Below are 21,397 nucleotides of genomic sequence, written 5' to 3' on the forward strand. Positions count from 1 at the left end.
AGTCTCATGCAGTAGAGCAGAGGAGAGTCTCATAAAGTGTAGTGTTGTATAGTGGAGTATGATTTTTGTGAGAACACAGTGCATATTAGAGAGACGAGTTAGAGTAGAAACGTTCCTTTCTCTTTCTAGAGCGTGGCATAAGATTGAGTAGGTATCCCTTTACCTAAAGCTACAATCTTCGACACCCTCTTTCACAGGAGTCCTTGACATGGATCCAACCAATTTTAATAAATGGATTATTAGCACCCTTGACTCTTTGGCTCCATTAAAACTCCATGTAAAAAAATTGTCCAAGCCCAGTCGTTCTCTTCCGTCTTAAGGGAAGAGAAAATCTGGTGTAAAAACCTGGTGTGACACTGGAGAAAATCCTAGTGAAGGCCTTGAGAAATGTCTGCAAATCTTCCCAGAAAGCAAAGAGAGCACTTTTCCTCTCAAATCTTGGCAGCTTCAAATACTTCATGAGAGGTATCAAAAATTGACCACTCTGTTCTCGCACCTGGGATGGTAAATATTCAAATCTGCCCTTCGCGCAAACTTTGTGAGGATTTATCATTTGTTTTAAAAATAAAAATAAGAAAATGTATGCTACCTTTCCCATTAGTAAAACACAAGAGGTGTTGGTAGACTCAGGGGCAGAACAAAGTCATCCACTCTCAAATGTTCCTACAATTTCAGAGGATGCTTCACTGAAAGAGCTTGTGAAATGTAAATCTAGATCTCCAGCAGATCCTTGCCCACCTCAGATCTTACAATGAATTGCCTCTACCATCAACCCAGCGTTCAATAAAATAATGAACACCTCCCTAGAGGTTGGCTGATTCTCTTTTGATTGGAAACATTATTTTCTCCAACCCTTACTCAAGAAGCCTAAGCAGATCGGACCACCTTGAATAACGATATGCCCATCTCCCTTCTACCAGCATCAGCCAAGAATATGGACCAGTGGTTTAATGGCCAGCTCGCCTTCTGTCTAGAATCTAATTGCAAACTGCACATCACACAGTCTGGCTTCAAGAATGATGTAAGTCCCGAAACTGTCTTGTTGGAAGTGACTGAATATAGTAAAGAACATCTGGAATGTGGTTTGTCTGCGATAGTGGTTATGTTGGACCTATCAGTAGCATTCAATACGTTGTCACATGCCACTTTTCTGAGTAGACTTAGTGCAGCTGGCATACAAGGCATAGCCTTTTCTTGGCTAAAGTTGTTTCTGAAGGATAGATCTCAGCATGTTTTTGTTCATCCTTTCTCATAAGACTCTAAGTTTCTTCTATTTTGTGTTCCTCAGGGCTGAGCTCGGAGCCCAACTGTGTTCAATCTTCACCTGGCACCGCTGGCCAAGTTCATTGAGTCCTGGGGTGTGCAAGTGGTGTCTTATGTGGATGACATTCAACTACTATTATCATTCCAGCAACACTTGGACTTTGTCTTCAATAAGATCAAGAAATGATTAAAGGGTATTCCTGGTTGGGTGGACGCAAATTTACTCTCTAACAAAGCTGAAGTTCTTTGCTTTGGTTCATGTGGCCCACTTTCTCCTAGTTTATGATGGACTGGGGAAAGGAATCCACCCCCAACCCCTGCTTCCACAGCTAGTACCCTGGGAATAGTATTTGATTTGAGACTCTCTTTCTCCACCCAAATTAAACAAGTGTCATCAATCTGCTTCATCAAACTTGAATTGCGAAAGAAGTTTCTGCATTTGATCCCAGATGATATACGTAAGACAGTGGTCCAATCGCTGGTAACCTCCAGTTTGGACTATTCAAATAGTCATTATCTGGGCATACCTGCCTTTGTAATTCAAAAATTTTTAATGGTCCAAAATGCAGCTGTTAAATTCATCTGAAGAGTTCCGTACCAGCAGTCCTTAACACCTGATCTTAAAAAACTCCACTGGCTGCCTGTGAAAAAGTGAATTCAATTCACAGCCCTTACTCTTGCATTTAGACGTGGCATCTTCTGGCGTTTTTTCCCCTGTCTTTTTATTTTCTGGCCTCATATTTTTGATGGTATACTAGACTTTGTTGTTCCTGGTTTACTGTCTCTGCACATGTTTTCACTGCTATTCAGTGCCAAAGTGCAAGTGCTCCTACTGTAAACTGTGTTATGGTTGGTTTTCCATGATTGGCATATTTATTTTACTAGTAAGTCCCTAGTTCAGTACACTATGTGTGCCCAGAGTCTGTAAATCAAATGCTACTAGTGGGTTTGCGGCACTGGTTGTGCAACCCACACAAGTAGCCTTTCAAAGGTGTCTCAAAACTGCCACTGCAGTGTCTGAGTGCAGTTTGACCTAACATGTTGATGTGCCAAGTGCACCCTCTTGCCAGGCCCTCAACGTCCCTCTAAATACATGTAAGGCACCCCTAAGGTAGGCCCACACCCCCCCCCCGGGCAGGGTACAGTGTATGTGATAGGCAGGGCATGTAGTTGTGTGGTTTACATGTCCTGATAGTGAAACACAGCCAGTTTCTCTTTTCACTATTGAAAGGCTGTCTTTCTCATAGGGGATCTTTGGAGCTGCCTTGTAATATTTTACAAGTGTAACCTTCAATTGGCATAAGATAGAGAAATGCAGTTTAGGCCCCCTGAGCTCAGAACTTAATAACACATCTTTCGGTAAAGGTATTTTTTAGGTTTTGCCTGCACAGCGCTTGCACTGTACTTAAGAAATCTATTGTTTTTAATATAAACTTAAATAGGACAGAAATCCTGCCTCCTCTCTTTCCTGGCTTCTCATTCCTGTGCGTTCCACTTACCTTTCCTCCATTTCTATTGGCTGTAGCATATTTTCCTGTATTTACCAATGCTTGTTAAACGTCTGCTTCTCTTAGCAGTTTCCCGCCATCGAAATGCTGTTCATATTTGCTTTGGTGGAACTATATTTTCTTAAAGTTTTGCATTTTGGTATTGCAGCATACTTATATAACAATTTATTACCTGGACAGATTAATTGATTTGCATAGAATCACAGAATTTGTGCAGCGCTGCCAAGACTCGAACCATAATCCCCACTTCCTGAGTCAGCAGCTGTGGCCACTGCACCACATCCTCTCCACTCCTGTGTTATCTGTCAGGGAGCTCTTTCCTTCTCCCGGATGATGATTGATGAAAAGAGCTCTTTATTCAATCCAAAGAAGAAACAGAGGCATTGCCATTGATTGTTAAATTATGTGTTTGAAAATACCACTTTTAGAAAGTGAAGCATTAGGGGGTTGGGCCCTTAACACAAGCCACCTAGGGCCTCTATAAAGATGCTAAACACAAAAACAGTAGTTGACTGCGTGATTTCAAGTCACTTTACTTTTAAACAAGGACAAGTTAATCAATAAACATGGCCTTTGTATTCATTAACACTTTGATACACATAATTATTGCATTTACATATGTCTAAAAAAAGAAGAACAAGACTCATCTTTAGCGTTATTCCAATGCTCCACACCAAAAAGCAAACAGAAGGATCACAGTGCATCACTGCTCTTGGTGATCTAAGGTGGTATTTGGAATATGAAACGTCCGGTCACATAAGTGACCGGACGTTTCCAATTCCAAATACCGACTATTCCAGAAGCAAAAGTGAAAGGATTACATCCTGATATTTTATTATATAGTATCACTCCCTGAGGAAGCCCCAGGCCACACAGCTGTTGTAAGGGGCCGAAACACATTTTGGTTGTTACTTCACCTTTTGTTTTATGGACCCTTGATCCATTAATGTTGTACATGACTCTGAATTCTGGAAAGAGTCAAGCATCACAAAGACTTCTTAAGAAAGCATTGAATTGGAATTTTTTCATGATAAAAGAGTGACAACCTTTACTTGTTCTGGCACATCTTCAAGTGAGGATTCCCACCACCCAGGAAATAGGAAACCATGGGTCTCTTCAGGGAAGCCTACAGAAAAGGGGTCCGTAAGTGTTTTGAATGTGATCAGTTGGGCAACACCAAAGGAGATCCCAAATGCCCCAAGGGGGCACAGCCACCCACCGGTAGACAGTCCAAGGTGTTGGCTAGTGTAGCGCTCGTGGAGGAGGGGGTCCCAGGTGAGAATGGGGATCCCGCAGAAATGACCCTTGTTTTACTAGGGGAGAATGAGATGGTCCAGGGAATCCTAGTGCCTGCTAACACTAAGAAGTACAGGCAATGGGTGACCATCAATGGGCAAAGGGTAGAGGCTCTCAGAGATACTGGAGCCAGTGTGACCTCAGTACAGTGTCATCTGGTATCTGAGGAGAAAGTAGTCCCTGGTGCATTCCACCAAGTAGTTGCTGTAGACAACTCGAAGCATCAATGTAAGGTGGAACAGGTTCCCTTTGAGTGGGGGGTCTCAGATCCATTGAGGGTGTCTGTGAGCCCCACTATGCCTGTAGATTGTCTGCTAGGTAATGACTTGGAGTAGTCCTTGTGGAAGAATGTGTAGCTCAGGTCTCACTTGCACATGTTGGGATGCCAGAGAGGGCATGCCAGCCAGATAGGGTGATCAGAAGGACCTGGAGTATTAAACAGTGGCCCCCAGGTGCCTTCCAAGAGAAAGGGCAGAAGGTGTCAGAAATCTACTGGGAAACAAGTGGCTGAATAGGGGGACTTATGTGAGCTGACCCATTGGCAGCAAGAGCGGGTCCCATCATGGGAGAGTTTGGCAGGGAGCAGAGAGAATGCCCTTCTCTGGAGGGTTTGCAGCAGCAGGCTGCAAACCAGGCAGCTGGTGATCAGTCTGGATCACACACAGCCTGCTGGGAGTAGGGTCTTCTATACAGCAAGCCTAAGGTTGCTGAGCCTGGGTCAGCCCATGTGCTGGTGGTGAATATGCCTCCTTATCCCACAGTCTTTTTGTACGCAGTGAATCACAACGCAGTCGTTACAACGACCGCGTTGTGATTCCGCATACCATTACTCCGCAAGTCGGAACAACGACTTGCGGAGGGGGGCGCTGGATGTTGGAATAGTATAATTTACTATTCCAACTCCGGTCTGTGCGGACATTAGGAAAGGTGTTGGATTTTAAATCCAACACCTTCCCCCCCTCCGCAAGTCGTTGTTCCGACTTGCAGAGTAATGGTATGCGAAATCACAACGCGGTCGTTGTAACAACCGCGTTGTGATTCCCTGCGTACAAAAAGTTTTGTTATAAACGTTGTTTACCGCTGGTGGTACCCCAGCACTTCAGGACCTTTCAACTAGGCCTGGCTCACAATGTCCTTTGGCAGGACCTTTGGGGCAGGACAAAACCTTTGACAGGATTGTCACCCACTTCTTTGGGCACCAAATGCATAGGCAGTCTGATGTACATTGCTGGTCTTGTCAGACCTACCACACAAATGGGAGTGGGAGGAAGTGTAAGGATCCTTTCCAAACTTTTCCAGTGGTAGGTACCCCTTTCAAGAGGGTGGGGATGGACATTTTGAGGCCTCTGGACTCCAAGACAGCCATGGGCAACAGGTACATCCTGGTCTTGGTGGACCATGCCACCAGGTCCCTCGAGGCTATCCTTTGCAGGACAATGATGGCACCCGTGATGGGCCAGGCATTAGTGGGGATATTTTCCCCAGAGAGGTGGTATCTGACCAAGGTACCAATTTTATATATAAGTATACAACATCCCTGTGGGAAGAGTGTGGTGTAACCAACAAATTCATCACTCCTTACCACCCCCAAGGTAATGGTTTGGTGGAGAGATTCTACCAAACTCTGAAGGACATGATCAAGGGTCTGACCGACCCCATGAGGCATAAGTGGGAAGTCCTCTTGCCATACCTCCTCTTTGCGTGCAGGGAAGGACCACAGAAGCCATTAGGGTTCAGTCCCTTTGAGTTACTTTAAGGGCACCCTGTGAGAGGATCTCTTAGTCTGGTGAAAGAAGGCTGGGAGACCACTCCCAGGAAAAACCCCAGGATGTATTTATCTACATGCTGGCCTTTAGAAACCAGACTGCGCGCTTCAAGAGACTTGCTCAGGCGAACCTAGAAGCAAGCCAGGAAGAGATGAATCATTGTTATGACCAGAATGCCATTCTGGTTGAGTATCAACCTGGTTAAAAAGTGTGGGTTACGGCCCTAGTAGAGCTTTTTGAGGTGATGGAGTGCAAAAGTGACGTCACCTACCTGGTGAACTTGCAGACTCCCAGAAACCCTCTGATGGTCCTTGTTGGACTTGGCCCTTTTTGCAGAGTCATCCGTGAACTTTTTTTTGCCTTCCTCCTAATGTTTTTTGTGACCTGTTGTTGGTGGTTTTAGGACTCTGGGTGCTTTATCACTGCTGTCCAGTGTAAAGTGCATGTGCTCTCTATAGTAAAACGTGGGTAAGATAGATTTACACCTGTTTGGCTAATTTAATTTACTTGTCAGTCCCCAGTAAGGTGGTATCATTTCATTTCATTAGTCTTTATTATCGATCAATTTCATCATAAAAAGACATTACAATGTAAAAATAAGCATTACATACAAGATAAAGGATAAAAACGGTTCCAAAATGACACAAAAAAAATAAAATCATGATTAAACACAACACTGGTATCTAGTGATTCCTATTTCTAATAATCCAAACCCAACCCAGGAATTTGGCCACGGCAACTACGATACATTCACCAGTATCAGATCTTAAGATTCTTAAAGCCTCAAGGCCCAGTCTAGTGCCCAAAGTACGACATATAGGTTTGAGCCATTTGACCCGGGGGGCTGCATAGGCCGGGCAGACAAAAAATATATGACCCACAGATTCAGCACAGTCTTTACACCAGCGACAGGAGTCACAAACCTCACCCTTCCATTTTTTAGTAAACAGTTTGGTGGGTAGGGTGCCAACCCTCAGTTGGTGATAAAGTTTCCTGTCACTGGGCCTGGTAATAATGTCCCAGTAGGCTTCTAAGAGTGGGACTTTTTTCTGCACAAGAAACCTGCCTGTCAAAGACTCTGCTGGAACTAGGGATAGTTGTTTCTGAAGTACCATAGACTAGTAAAGGCTTTTAAAGAGTTTTTTAGGAGGAAAAGGGTTATTAGCAGGGTCAGTCCAAAGAATTCCCAGGCCCATGGATTCCAATAGCAGACTAACTTGCTTGAACCACACAATGTTACCGGAGCCCAGAATAGAGCGAACATCCAAAAATGCCTTTGCATAGGGGCCTAATTCCGGTACGGTCCATAGTCTCCTCCAAAAAGCCAATGGTTTAAACCTGGCAATATCTTCAAAAGAATAACAACCAAGATCCAGCAGAAGCGGTTTCACTGGACTTGAACAGGGGAGACCCGTGAGGATCCTCAAAAATTTGTATTGTGCCTTGACCAGAGGGGAAAGATCAGCAAAACCCCAGATTTCTGCGCCATAAAGGATCGCAGAATTAATCCTGGCATTATAAATTTTAATAGCAGGGCCTATCATTTTCATCTGGGACTGTTTCTGTTCTTTAACCAAGCACCCAGAGAGCTGGGCAAATTTGAGAGATAGGACATCTATTTGTGGCCTCCAATACAGCTTGTTTTCGAAAACAACCCCCACATAAATCATAACGTTGGCACGTTCAAGTAAATCATTATTCATAGTAACATGACCTTTCACACTTTTCCTTTGTTAAAGACCATGTACTTAGTTTTTGAGACATTAACTAGCAGGTCGAAGTCGGAACAAAAATTGGCAAATACGTTCAAAGCCGCCTGTAACCCAGACTGAGTCTGGGACAGTAGTAGGGTGTCGTCGGCAAACATGAGTAGTGGGATTTTTATACCACCCAGCGTGGGGGCGTCAGTGGATGTAGATGAAAAGTACTGCACAACTCTATTAATGAATAACAGAAAAAGAGTAGGCGCAAAAACGCACCCTTGCCTAACACCCCTATTAACTTTGAATCTGTCTGTGACCTGCCCTTGATTCCCCCATCGTACTTGTGCAAAGTTTTTATCATGCAACCTAATGACAATATTCAAAAGGTCAGCAGGCATCCCTAACTCCGCTAGAGCCCCCCAAAGTTTAGTCCTATTGACTAAGTCAAAGGCTGACCGGAGGTCAACAAAAGCGGCGTACAGAGTACCGCCACAAAGATAGACCGTTTTCCAGACGATCAGTTGGAACTTGAACGCCTGGTCGATGGTACTAGTACAGGGTCTGAACCCAGCCTGCAGAGGCGAGATAATATCCTCCTGCTCAATCCATGACTGGATTCTTGCCAGGATCATCTTGGCCATAATTTTTTGAACGGAATCAATTAAACTAATCGGGCGGTAATTCCCCGGGCACGAGCGATCACCCTTCTTAAAGATGGGCAGTATCTCGGCGCCCTTCCAGGATTCAGGGATGACAGCCCCTTTGGCTATAGCAGTTGCCACGAATGCAATATTGGGCACCCAATTACTATGGTCAAATTTAAAAAGATCCGCGGGGACACAATCTATGCCCGGTGCCTTGCCACTAGGAACCTTGGTTAAAGCCATCTCGACCTCTTTACAATCGAATGTAAGATTCTGGAGGGTGGACATGTCCTGTAAGATGGGAGGAGCAGTCTCTTCAACCAGATTAGTATCCGAGAACTGGGACTCAAAATGCGACACCCAGGATTCGGGGAGAACATGGTTTGAGGGAACCTGCGAACTCGGAGAGTTGCCCCACTTCACAATATGCCAAAACATAGTCAGATTTCTTTGTTTACTAGCGACCAAAAGGTCGTTCCAATGTTCGTTGTCCCAATCTGGTTTGGCCGAGACTTTAGCCTTACTGTAGTCTTTCCTGGCTAATCTGATATTGGCCTGATTTTTAGATTTAATGGCGGATTTCAGTTTGCCATAAGACTCACGGCATGCTTTGTTATACCAAGGATTTTGCTTTGGTAAAAACGATTTCTTAACCTTACAGGGTTTAGAAAAAAGAGCCTTGAGGCCTAAAAATAGGTTTTCGTGAATATGAGTAGACTCGCCAACGACAGCCTCTTGGCTCAGGAGAGAATGAAGGGCTTCCAACGCACATGAAACTTTCAAGCTAATTTCGGTGAGTACTGCACTATCGATAGCAACCTTTTCCCAGCGCACTCTCCGTTGATTATTAGTTAGGAGGGCGTCGGCAGTAACTATCTCGGATGGTTCACTTCTATGGGCTGGGCAAAACAGAAAACTCAGAACTAAAGGATTGTGGTCGCTCTCGGGGCGATCTAGAATCACCATATCATTTAAAGTGGACCAGAACTCCACTTTAATTAGGGCATAATCAATTCTACTACAACGACGACCATCGGCAAAGGTATCCTTGCCATTTTTGTCAGAGAGGGTCCGTCCGTTGGCTGCCCTAAAACCACGCCCCATACACAAGCTCATCCACTGAATAGCAGATTCAGTCCACCTCTTGATGGGGGAAAGGTCAAGAGGTGGAATATTCCAATTTGCGTCCACTTCCAGTGTAAGTGAGTCCCAAGCAGTGTACAAAGGTTCGAAACAGCAATTTAGATCACCCACTATTATCACATTTGTGCAGGGGTTGACTGTTTCCAAGAACCCGTCTAATTGTAGCAAAGTATTAGTACCTCGCCCGCCTGGTAGGCACCTATTATATACATTTATAATCAAGATATCAGGATCATCATTAAGATGCAACGAGATGATCAGAATGTCGGGGCTATCAATGGCCAGTTCGGTGAGACTATACTTAAGGGTTTGCCTCACCCATATGCAGAGACCACCCGAAGGACGACCCCTTATCCCACTACAGGCCCCTTTATAAAAATTAACAAAACCAGAAAAATAAATTGGGTCCACAGCCCACGTTTACTGAAAGACCAGGATATCGAGGTTATTTGCCCAGGCAGACCACTCCTCCATTACAATTTTACTTCTTAAACCGGCAATGTTCCACGAGGCCAATGTAAGAAGGGGGAAATAGTTGTAACAACTGGCAAATGGGCAAGTAAAGAACCCTGTGCGGCAGAATGGTTTACAGTGTTGCCAGGTTCCAAACACTCGTGCTCGTTGGGACAAGGATCTATGTGTGAAATTAATGATCTATCATTGTGCAAAGTGCGAGTAAGAGGTACCGTCTCGGTTTCGATGGGTGTGGGGTTAACAAGGTTTGTGCCCTGGGGATTATCTAAACACTCCAATGCTGGTAGAAAGGAATCAAAATTGCAAGGGGGCACAATGAGAGAAACACGTGCAGTGTTGGAATACGTGTCACCCATACCCAAGTGTACCACCCTGGGCCCGCTACAACTTACGGTCCCCGTACTGGCAGAACATCCAGGGCCAATAGCAATTTTACTCACACAGCCCAAATTAGTAAAATTAGTTGACAGTCAATCAACCCCTTCCATACTACTCAGCGGGGCAAAATGATTGGACAGTGGGAGATGGAAATCCAATCTGGATGGACAGCGAAAGCCCCTGTTGACCCTTTCCCAACCAGTAGACAGATCGCAACGTGTGTCGCGAAGGTCAAAAGAAAAGAAATAGGACAAATCCAAGGTGAGTATTCCAGTAACGCTCGAGGTATTAGGATGGGAACATATATAACTCACCACTCTAGGGTCCCGAAAGTTAATGATTATACAATCTCCCTCCACTTTCTTTACTTTGATACCCAACCAACTCACCCTACGTACAGACAAAATTTCCGCACTTAGTCTAGGTGGCAAAGGCCTATTTCCATTTAGCCAGTGAATCACCTTATTCTTCAACTCGCTGTGGGACTCAATCTTTACCTGGGGGAGCCTTGGAACACCAGCCGATATAACAGTATATGGTAAGGACTCAGGGGGAAGATTGATACATGGAAGTTGTTAGACCCGGCCCTCGTAACATAGTCAGACCTGACCCTTGCACCTCACACCCGCCCCGAGCCCCTGGCCTGGCCGATCCTTCCCACCAGAACACACACACCCGACCCGGACTTCCCCCATCCGTAGGCCTTCCTCCTTCGGCCACCCCGGGCCCGCGTGCCCACTTCATGCACCAAGATGGCCGCCCGGCCCCAGCGCGACCCTAGCCTACAGGCGCCACTCCGGCTGGAGGACATCGCGCTCCCCTTGGGATGAGAGAGGGAGGAGCAGTCTTCATCACACCTCTGCGCTTCCCTGGGAAGGTGGGTTTCGATCGACCCGCCGGCCTCCCCGAGGGCTGGCTCCACGCCTGCTGGGTGTCTGGGGCTCCTCCCGACCCGGCCCTGAAAGGATCAAAGGACAATAGCAGGAAACCCCCAACAAGCGACCCCCAGGTGACAAGACCCCTGCCTGCACAGACTCCGGACATCAAAGAGGAGTCGCCCTATAACAAGTGGTGCCCTGGGACTGTCCGGCAGATTCGCCTTGGAAACACCTGAGCCCTGCTGAGTGACTCGCGGCTCCCTGAAGATCGTAAGACCTCCGAACTTGTGCTTGAGCCCTGCTGAGTGACTCGCGGCTCCCTGAAGATCGTAAGACCTCCAAACTTGTGCTTGAGCCCTGCTGAGTGACTCGCGGCTCCCTGAAGATCGTAAGACCTCCGAACTTGTGCTTGAGCCCTGCTGAGTGACTCGCGGCTCCCTGAAGATCGTAAGACCTCCGAACTTGTACTCGAGCCTGCTGAGTATCTCGCAGCACCCCCAGACTCCCTTGGTCCCGCCGGACCCCACGACGACAAGCGTAACCCCCAGCTCGAGGATTGTGAGCTGTGCACCGGATACGCTCCTGCATTTGATCCATTCCCCCAAAGACTGTCCCGCTACCTCCTAACCCCCCTCCAAGACTTTGTGAGCCCGCGCTCCACTTGTATATATATTGCCTTGCTGATTATAAAGATCTTACCACTCCGATCTGATAAAGATTTGCTCGTAAGAACTCTCGGTGTGGTGTCTCTTTGTCGTGTGGTGCCGAGTGTACGATCCTAGATACGAGATTCCTCCCCTGAGGAGTCTCCCGCCAGTGCCCGGCTACGATACCTCGAGGGTTGGTCTCAGGACAGTCAGGGCCCCCTCCGGGCCCCTCTGAGGTCGCCTTCTAACATTGGTGGCAAGCGACGGGATTCGGGCCCATAATCTAGAGATCGTACTGTGAACGGCTGACGCACTACCGACAAAGATGGCAGAAGGAAACACCGTGGTTCTCGTAGAAGACGACGCCAGTACCGTGTTCCAGGTGGAACAGCTGGGAGAGTACACTCACGGGGAACTAAAGCAATTCTGTAAGGAACTCAGAATCGCTACCACTGGTCTCAACACCAAAGAAGATATGCAAAAGGCACTGAAAGCTTGGGTGGATTCGGGAGCCCCCCGCCCAGAAGGAGCGGTGGAGCACCACGACGAAGCAGGACCCTCCCAAGGAGAACGCAGCAGCAACCAGGTGCGAGGCTTTGTACCAGACGGGGGCCTATCCCCGGAGGAATTCGCAGACAGAGAAAAAAGTCGCCATCACGAGCTCGAATTAGCCAAACTCAAAATTGAGGGCGAGTTGAAATTAGCCGAGAAAAAGCTAGCAGTAGAACAGTTGCGAGTGCAAGGAGAACTGGAAGAGAAGAAACTCCAACGAGAACACGAGGGAAGGAGACTTCAACTAGAACATGAACGCAGTTCGAAGGAAATAGAACTGAAAGCAAGAAGCGAAGAAGCGCGGCCCCCGGGGAACCGGGAGGCGGCCGCCCCGACGGAACAGAAGGTCCACATCCCCAAGGATGTGGTCAAGGAATATTACAAGAATGATGACATTCAGCAGTGGTTTCGGGCCTACGAGGTCGCCATGACCTCCCACCGGGTCCCGCAGAAGGATTGGGGGGCTGGGTTATGGGGACGGTTCCTGAGCGAAGGAAGAGACACCCTGCTCGACCTACCCACCTCCATGCAGACCTCATATGAACACATGAAAGCGGCCCTCCTCACAAGGTACGGCCTCACCCCGGAGATGTACCGCCAGCGGTTCCGGGACTGCCGGAAGATCCCGGGTACCACCTGGGTGGAATATGTGAATTTCTTCAGCCGTGCCATCGATGGGTGGATCAAGGGCAGCAAGGTAACCACCCTGGAAGAACTAACTGACCTTATGTTATGGGAACACCTGGCTGCCAACTGCTTTGTGGAACTACGCCAGCATCTGCTCGACAGCAAGCTCACGGACCCGAGAAAGCTGGCTGTCGAGGCGGATCGCTGGACCAACACCCGGGTCTCCCGGGGCCCTGTAGGAGAGTACCCCCGAGCCAGTCAGGGACCACCCCGCCAGAGAGTGGGGGGAAACCAGGGAGGGCAGAGAGAGCCCCAGGCTAGCCCACCGAAGTCCCAACCTCCGCCTTTCCCGGCACCCCCACCAGCTGTATCCGCCCCCCCCTGAGACGGGGGCACCGGGTAACCATCACTTGTTTCCGTTGCCAGAAGCCCGGCCATTACGCCAATGACCCTGAATGCCCCATGGCCCCACGCACCAACCAGGCAGCACCCCCCGCTAGACAGATAGTCAATGTAGCCCTGGGGAGGAGGTTGAGGAGGCCGAGGAGTGGGAACCCGCCGCTATGGCCCTAGTGTCCTTAGGAGATAGAGAGATGGTCCCTGGGAGCCTCCTGCCCTCTAACACAAAGAAATATGGGCAGCTCGTCACGATCAATGGCCACCAAGTAGAAGCCCTCCGTGACACCGGGGCCAGTATCACCGGTGTCCTCAGCCATTTAGTCCACGAGGACCAGGTCCTCCCCAACGTATTTTGCCCTGTCATTTCAGCCGGCAACACAGAAAGCCTATGTAAGGTAGCCCTGGTGCCTTTCGAGTGGGGAGGGGTGGTTGGTAAACTGAAGGTCGCAGTGAGAACATCCCAGCCCGTCGACTGTCTCCTGGGGAACGACCTGGAAAGTTCCCCCTGGGGGCAAGTTGAGCGCAAGACCCACCTAGGGATGATGGGCCTCCCTGAGTGGGTGTGCGCCACCACTCGATCCATGGCGGCTCGACTGACCCCCCCGAGGGACGTTGACGACGCCCCGACCCCTGAAGATGGGATGGTCCCGGCCGAGGGCCCCCACATCCCCCCACCAGAAGAGTCGCTCGCCAGTGACGAACCACCGCCTTCCGACTCCACCCCAGACACCGAGTTAGGCGATTTGCCCGAATTAGCACAGTGGCGCCACGAAGGGGGCCCCTCCCGAGAGGAGTTCTGCCGAGAGCAGGCTACCTGTCCCTCCCTGGTCGGGCCCCGGCAACAGGCAGAGGCCCAGGCCGCAGGCGACCAGACGGGGACGCACCGGGTCTATTGGGAGAATGACCTTCTGTACAGCGAACAGAAGTCGGTGGAGCTAGGGTCCGGCCGAGTGCTGGTGGTACCCCTACGCTTCCGAGACCTCCTCCTGGGCTTGGCCCACGACGTCCCCCTCGCAGGCCACTTGGGTCAGGACAAAACATACAGTCGCCTCGTGACTCACTTCTACTGGCCCAGAATGAAAGCGGATGTAGAAGCCCACTGCAAGTCCTGTCCCACGTGCCAGGCCAGTGGGAAGAGTGGAGGAAAGTGCAAGGCTCCCCTCCAGCCCTTCCCTGTCGTCAGTACCCCTTTTGAGCGGGTCAGGATCGACATTGTAGGACCTCTGGACCCCCCAACTTCCCAGGGGCACCGGTTCATCCTCGTCCTGGTGGACCATGCCACTCGTTACCCTGAGGCCATCCCCCTGCGCACCGTCACGGCCCCCGTGGTGGGCCGGGCGCTGATGGGGATCTTCTCCCGCATGGGTTTTCCCCGCGAGGTCGTGAGCGATCGCGGTACCAACTTTATCTCCCGATACATGAGGTCCTTATGGCAACAGTGCGGGGTGTCCTACAAGTTCACCACCCCGTACCACCCCCAAGGAAACGGCCTGGTAGAGCGGTTTAACCGGACTCTGAAGGGGATGATCGCGGGCCTGGAAGAGCCCCTCCGGGTAAGTGGGACCTCCTGCTCCCCTGCCTCCTATTCGCATACCGAGAAGTTCTCCAGAAATCCTTGGGTTTCAGCCCCTTCGAGCTACTCTACGGGCACCCCGTCAGGGGGCCCCTCAGCCTGGTCAAAGAAGAGTGGGAGGCGGCACCCCGAGGCACCCCCCGAGACGTGTTCCGTTACGTCCTGACCCTCCGCAATCAGACTAGGAGGTTCCGGGAAATGGCAGAGGCCAATCTGGAGGCGAGTCAGGAGGAGATGAAGCGCTGGTACGACCAGAATGCCGCGCTAGTCGAGTTTCAGCCGGGCCAGCTGGTGTGGGTCATGGCCCCTGTGAAACCCTGCGCTCTCCAGGATAAATGGACCGGGCCCTTCAAAGTAGTTGAGCGAAAGAGCCCGGTCACGTACTTGGTAGACGTCCAGTCACCCCGGGACCCCCTCCGGGTCCTCCACATGAACCGCCTCAAGCCCCACTTTGTGCGGACAGAGCTGAGCCTCCTACTGGCCACTGACGACGGGTCCGAAGAAGAGTCGGATCCTCTCCCCGATCTTCTATGCAACAAGGAGAAGGACGGCTCCGTAGAAGGAGTGAACCTCTCCCTGTCTCTCACTCCCCAGCAACGTGAGGATTGCCGCCAGCTCCTAGGGCAGTTTCCGGACCTTTTCTCCCTGGTCCCCAAGGTCACCGACTGGTGTGTCCATGATGTGGATACCGGGGACAGCCCACCAGTGAGACACCGAGCCTACCGAGTCCCCGATCGGGTTCGGTCCTGTATCCAAGCCGAAGTCTCGAAAATGTTGACCCTAGGCGTGATCGAACCCTCAGACAGCCCCTGGGCCAGCCCCGTGATCCTGGTCCCAAAAGCAGCCGCCCCCGGGGTCGCCCCGGAACTCCGCTTTTGCGTGGACTACCGGGGACTCAATGAGGTCACCCGAGCCGATGCCCACCCCATTCCCCGAGCCGACGAGCGCATTGACCGGCTCGGAGCTGCACGGTTCCTCAGCACCTTCGATCTCACCTGCGGCTACTGGCAAATTGCGCTCACAGAGGGAGCCAAGGAGCGGTCCGCCTTCTCCACCCCGGATGGGCACTATCGCTTTCGCGTAATGCCCTTCGGGATGAAAAATGCCCCGGCCACCTTCCAGCGACTGGTAAATAGAGTCCTGGCCGGGCTGGAAAAATTCAGCGCTGCATATCTCGACGATATCGCAGTTTTTAGTTCCGAATGGAGCAAGCACCTCCAACACCTCCGGAGGGTGCTAACCGCCCTACGCCAGGCGGGCCTAACCGTGAAAGCCACCAAATGCCAGATTGGGCAAGGTTCGGTAACCTACCTGGGGCACCAGGTCGGAAGCGGGCAGGTCGCCCCTCTACAGCCCAAAATCGACACCATCCTAGCCTGGGAACCTCCCACTACCCAAACAGAGGTCCGAGCCTTTCTGGGCCTCACGGGCTACTATCGGAGATCCATCCGGAATTACAGCAGCCTGGTCGGTCCCCTCACGGGGCTTACGTCCAAGAAGCAGCCCAAGAAGGTACAATGGTCCCCTGCCTGCCAAGAGGCGTTCAATGCCCTGAAAACGGCCATGTGTACGGCCCCCGTCCTCCAGGCCCCCGACTACTCCAAAGAGTTTGTGGTACAAACTGATGCCTCCGAGCATGGCATCGGGGCCGTCCTCTCCCAAGTAAATGACCAGGGTCTGGACCAGCCCGTGGCCTTCCTCAGCCGAAGGCTGTTGCCCCGGGAACAGAGATGGAGTACCATCGAGCGCGAGGCATTCGCAGTAGTCTGGGCCCTCAAGAAACTACGCCCTTACCTGTTCGGCACCCATTTCAGGGTCCAGACCGACCATCGCCCCTTGCGATGGCTCATGCAGATGCGAGGAGAAAACCCCAAGCTTCTGCGGTGGTCAATCTCCCTCCAGGGGATGGATTTCACCGTGGAACATCGCCCTGGTACGGACCACGCCAACGCCGATGGCCTCTCCCGATTCTTCCGCCTCAGCGAAGAGAACCCCCAAGAAGATGGGTAGTTCTCTCCGGCTTTCAGCTGGGGGGGGACGCGTGTTAGACCCGGCCCTCGTAACATAGTCAGACCTGACCCCTGCACCTCACACCAGCCCCGAGCCCCTGGCCTGGCCAATCCTTCCCACCAGAACACACACACCCGACCCGGACTTCCCCCGTCCGTAGGCCTTCCTCCTTCGGCCACCCCGGGCCCGCGTGCCCACTTCATGCACCAAGATGGCCGCCCGGCCCCAGCGCGACCCTAGCTTACAGGCGCCACTCCGGCTGGAGGACATCGCGCTCCCCTTGGGATGAGAGAGGGAGGAGCAGTTTTCATCACACCTCTGCGCTTCCCTGGGAAGGTGAGTTTCGATCGACCCGCCGGCCTCCCCGAGGGCTGGCTCCACGCCTGCTGGGTGTCTGGGGCTCCTCCCGACCCGGCCCTGAAAGGATCAAAGGACAATAGCAGGAAACCCCCAGCAAGCGACCCCCAGGTGACAAGACCCCTGCCTGCACAGACTCCGGACATCAAAGAGGAGTCGCCCTATAACAAGGGGTGCCCTGGGACTGTCCGGCAGATTCGCCTTGGAAACACCTGAGCCCTGCTGAGTGACTTGCGGCTCCCTGAAGATCGTAAGACCTCCGAACTTGTGCTTGAGCCCTGCTGAGTGACTCGCGGCTCCCTGAAGATCGTAAGACCTCCGAACTTGTGCTTGAGCCCTGCTGAGTGACTCGCGGCTCCCTGAAGATCGTAAGACCTCCAAACTTGTGCTTGAGCCCTGCTGAGTGACTCGCGGCTCCCTGAAGATCGTAAGACCTCCGAACTTGTACTCGAGCCTGCTGAGTATCTCGCAGCGCCCCCAGACTCCCTTGGTCCCGCCGGACCCCACGACGACAAGCGTAACCCCCAGCTCGAGGATTGTGAGCTGTACGCCGGATACGCTCCTGCATTTGATCCATTCCCCCAAAGACTGTCCTGCTACCTCCTGACCCCCCTCCAAGACTTTGTGAGCCCGCGCTCCACTTGTTTATATATTGCCTTGCTGATTATAAAGATCTTACCACTCCGATCTGATAAAGATTTGCTCGTAAGAACTCTCGGTGTGGTGTCTCTTTGTCGTGTGGTGCCGAGTGTACGATCCTAGATACGAGATTCCTCCCCTGAGGAGTCTCCCGCCAGTGCCCGGCTACGATACCTCGAGGGTTGGTCTCAGGACAGTCAGGGCCCCCTCCGGGCCCCTTTGAGGTCGCCTTCTAACAGAAGTTTTAAAAACGGACCTTCACCCTGGGAAGGAGTCTGCCCTGTTGTATTGTTACTCTTATTGATAACAACATTACTAGCTAGTTTATTGGACATAACAGCGCCAACAGGTGTATGAGTAACTTCCACGACATGATCTTTGTGGGCAGGTGGGTAGGAAGATACACTAGCCGGGGAAGTAGGACCATTAGAAACAATCCCTGTTTTGACGTCTGAACCAGGAGGTGGTAAAATATTGGAACCTGGCGGAATCGCTAAAGTTTTCTCCAAAAGAGTCGTGTTTGTGAGCACAATACTTTCCAATTTCCCAATGGAAGTGGAGAGTTGCTTGACTCTCTCGTATAGCGGTAAGAAGAAAGGAAAGATTTAAGCAATTGGTCCAGAGACTAAGAAAAGCCAGTAGGCAGAGAATTGACATTAGGCATGATAGGGGAGGGCTGGTTGGGCATAAGACTCCCAACAATGGGAGGGGTACTACAGGACATATGGGATTGGGGATCTTTACATGGGTTGGCAGGTTTAAACGTTTTGGGCACTTTGGCACGTCTGCCCTTGGATGGCACTCCCACACGTTTTCTTTTCCCATTGGTAGACTGGGGCCTGCTACCCATACTCGAAATAACTTTACGTGGCTGCTCAATAAGGGGCAAAGAGGGAATAACACTAGAATTTACAGATACGCGACTGGGTTCTAAAATGGTTATAGTATCAGGAATGATTTCCAAAGTGCTCTGTGTTGTTGCGTCCAACATCCCTTGCACAGTACTAGGCAGCAGATCAGAGACGGGTTGTGGCTTTCTGCATTCGGGAGAAACGGCTGCCATGATGTTACCAAGAGACGATCTCTTCGCTGATATTTCTAAAGACAGTCTTTTTTCTGTTAAAATGATCTCGTGTTCAAGGACACGGACTGCTCTAGTAATGAAATTATCAAGAGTCCCTGATACACAGCCCCCTGTACTGCCCTGCACAATCTTCCTTCCAGACCTTAAGGAAGTCATCTTCGTACGTGACAAGCATACAATAGGGGCAGCCAGTGGCAATAACAAAGGTCCTTAGGATACAATATATTACAAATACCAATATTCACTTTGGGTTTATGAACATTAATGAAACATAACAACTAATGCACACAACTAATAAGGGACATGGGTACGACAAGAACTCACAACTATACGGGCACTTGTACCACACAGAGAGTGCCGAGGTTAGAGGGGTGGCCCGTCCCGTCCACTACTGGCCACGAACGGCCACAAACAGTCCCGCCCTTGTCCCGGGCTTCGCCCGCGCTGCGACCCGTGCTGCGTGTAGAGAGTCACCTGGGGTTAGTCCTGAGGAGGGGCAGAGTCACGGCGGAAGAGGCTGCAGCTGAGGTCCGAAGGGCTGCTGGTCCTCGCAGTCCGTAGCGCTCACAATCCCCCTGAAGCAGCAAGTGGCGGTGAAATTCCTGCGAGTGGCTCCCGCGGAGCGGGGGCCACGAGCTGTTATCAATGTCCTGGGGAGGGGCGGAGTCACGCCGGAAGAGGCTGCAGCTGAGGTCCGAAGGGCTGCTGGTCCTCGCAGTCCGTAGCGCTCACAATCCCCCTGAAGCAGCAAGTGGCTGTGAAATTCCTGCGAGTGGCTCCCGCGGAGCGGGGGCCACGAGCTGTTATCAATGTCCTGGGGAGGGGCGGAGTCACGGCGGAAGAGGCTGCAGCTGAGGTCCGAAGGGCTGCTGGTCCTCGCAGTCCGTAGCGCTCACAATCCCCCTGAAGCAGCAAGTGGCGGTGAGATTCCTGCGAGTGGCTCCCGCGGAGCGGGGGCCACGAGCTGTTATCAATGTCCTGGGGAGGGGCGGAGTCACGGCGGAAGAGGCTGCAGCTGAGGTCCGAAGGGCTGCTGGTCCTCGCAGTCCGTAGCGCTCACAATCCCCCTGAAGCAGCAAGTGGCGGTGAGATTCCTGCGAGTGGCTCCCGCGGAGCTTGGGCCACGAGCTGTTACCAATGTCCTGGGGAGGGGCGGAGTCACGGCGGAAGAGGCTGCAGCTGAGGTCCGAAGGGCTGCTGATCCTCGCAGTCCGTAGCGCTCACAATCCCCCTGAAGCAGCAAGTGGCGGTGAGATTCCTGCGAGTGGCTCCCGCGGAGCGGGGGCCACGAGCTGTTATCAATGTCCTGGGGAGGGGCGGAGTCACGGCGGAAGAGGCTGCAGCTGAGGTCCGAAGGGCTGCTGGTCCTCGCAGTCCGTAGCGCTCACAATCCCCCTGAAGCAGCAAGTGGCGGTGAGATTCCTGCGAGTGACACCCGCGGAGCGGGGGCCACGAGCTGTTACCAATGTCCTGGGGAGGGGCGGAGTCACGGCGGAAGAGGCTGCAGCTGAGGTCCGAAGGGCTGCTGGTCCTCGCAGTCCGTAGCGCTCACAATCCCCCTGAAGCAGCAAGTGGCGGTGAGATTCCTGCGACTGGCATCTCATATACCCGGGGCCTGCTAATGGTGGGCTAGCAGCGCTGATTGCGCTACCCACCAAAGTAGCCTTTCAAACCTGTCTCAGTCCACTGTCATTGCAGGGCCTGTGCGTGCAGTGTTACTGCTGCTGTGACGTGGCACCTAAAGTGTGTGCCACATCTGTGACCCCCCTTTTACTGCATGCAGCCTGACAATGGCCGGGTGGACATGATACCCCCAGGCTCCCATTCCGCATCAGTGCCCTGAGCACTTAAGAGCCTTTAAAAATCGCCAAACCGGCTCCAGAGGTGGCGAAAACAAAAAAGATAATCATAGTTGGTATAAAATGTTCATGAACATGGATATTATATGTTTCCATGAGACCTGGTCAAAGTCTATTATCTATGTTAATGGTACCGCTCCTTTGCTACCCCACCAGTCCCTTCGTCGGCAGGTAGATCCAAGGGGGGCTTAATTACACTTATTGCAAATACGATCACCTTAGGTAAAGTGAACTTTATTAACAATTCCCCCCACTTCCATGTCATTATAGCTGAATGTTTAGGAAAAATTTACCTGGTACTGATTAATTTTTATAATGATAATTTCAAGAAACCTACACAGGGGATGGAGGAGCTCAGGGAAGTAATGTAAGCCCTATTGACACCCAATTCGCGATCATTCTTCTTATTTTGGGCCAGGGACTTTAATGTACACTGTTGCCATAAACCAGACCAGTGCGTTTGTGGGGTAACCAATTCTGATGACCCTCTGCTTGTTCACTTCAGGCATCATAACTATTGAACCCTTTTGAATAGTCTTCTTTTAACATGGGATTTAGTAATAATTAACCTTTGTGATTGTATGAAAGGCCAATTCC

Source organism: Triturus cristatus, chromosome 4_1 (genome assembly GCF_964204655.1).
Source record: "Triturus cristatus chromosome 4_1, aTriCri1.1, whole genome shotgun sequence".
In the NCBI taxonomy this organism is placed as follows: Eukaryota; Metazoa; Chordata; class Amphibia; order Caudata; family Salamandridae; genus Triturus; species Triturus cristatus.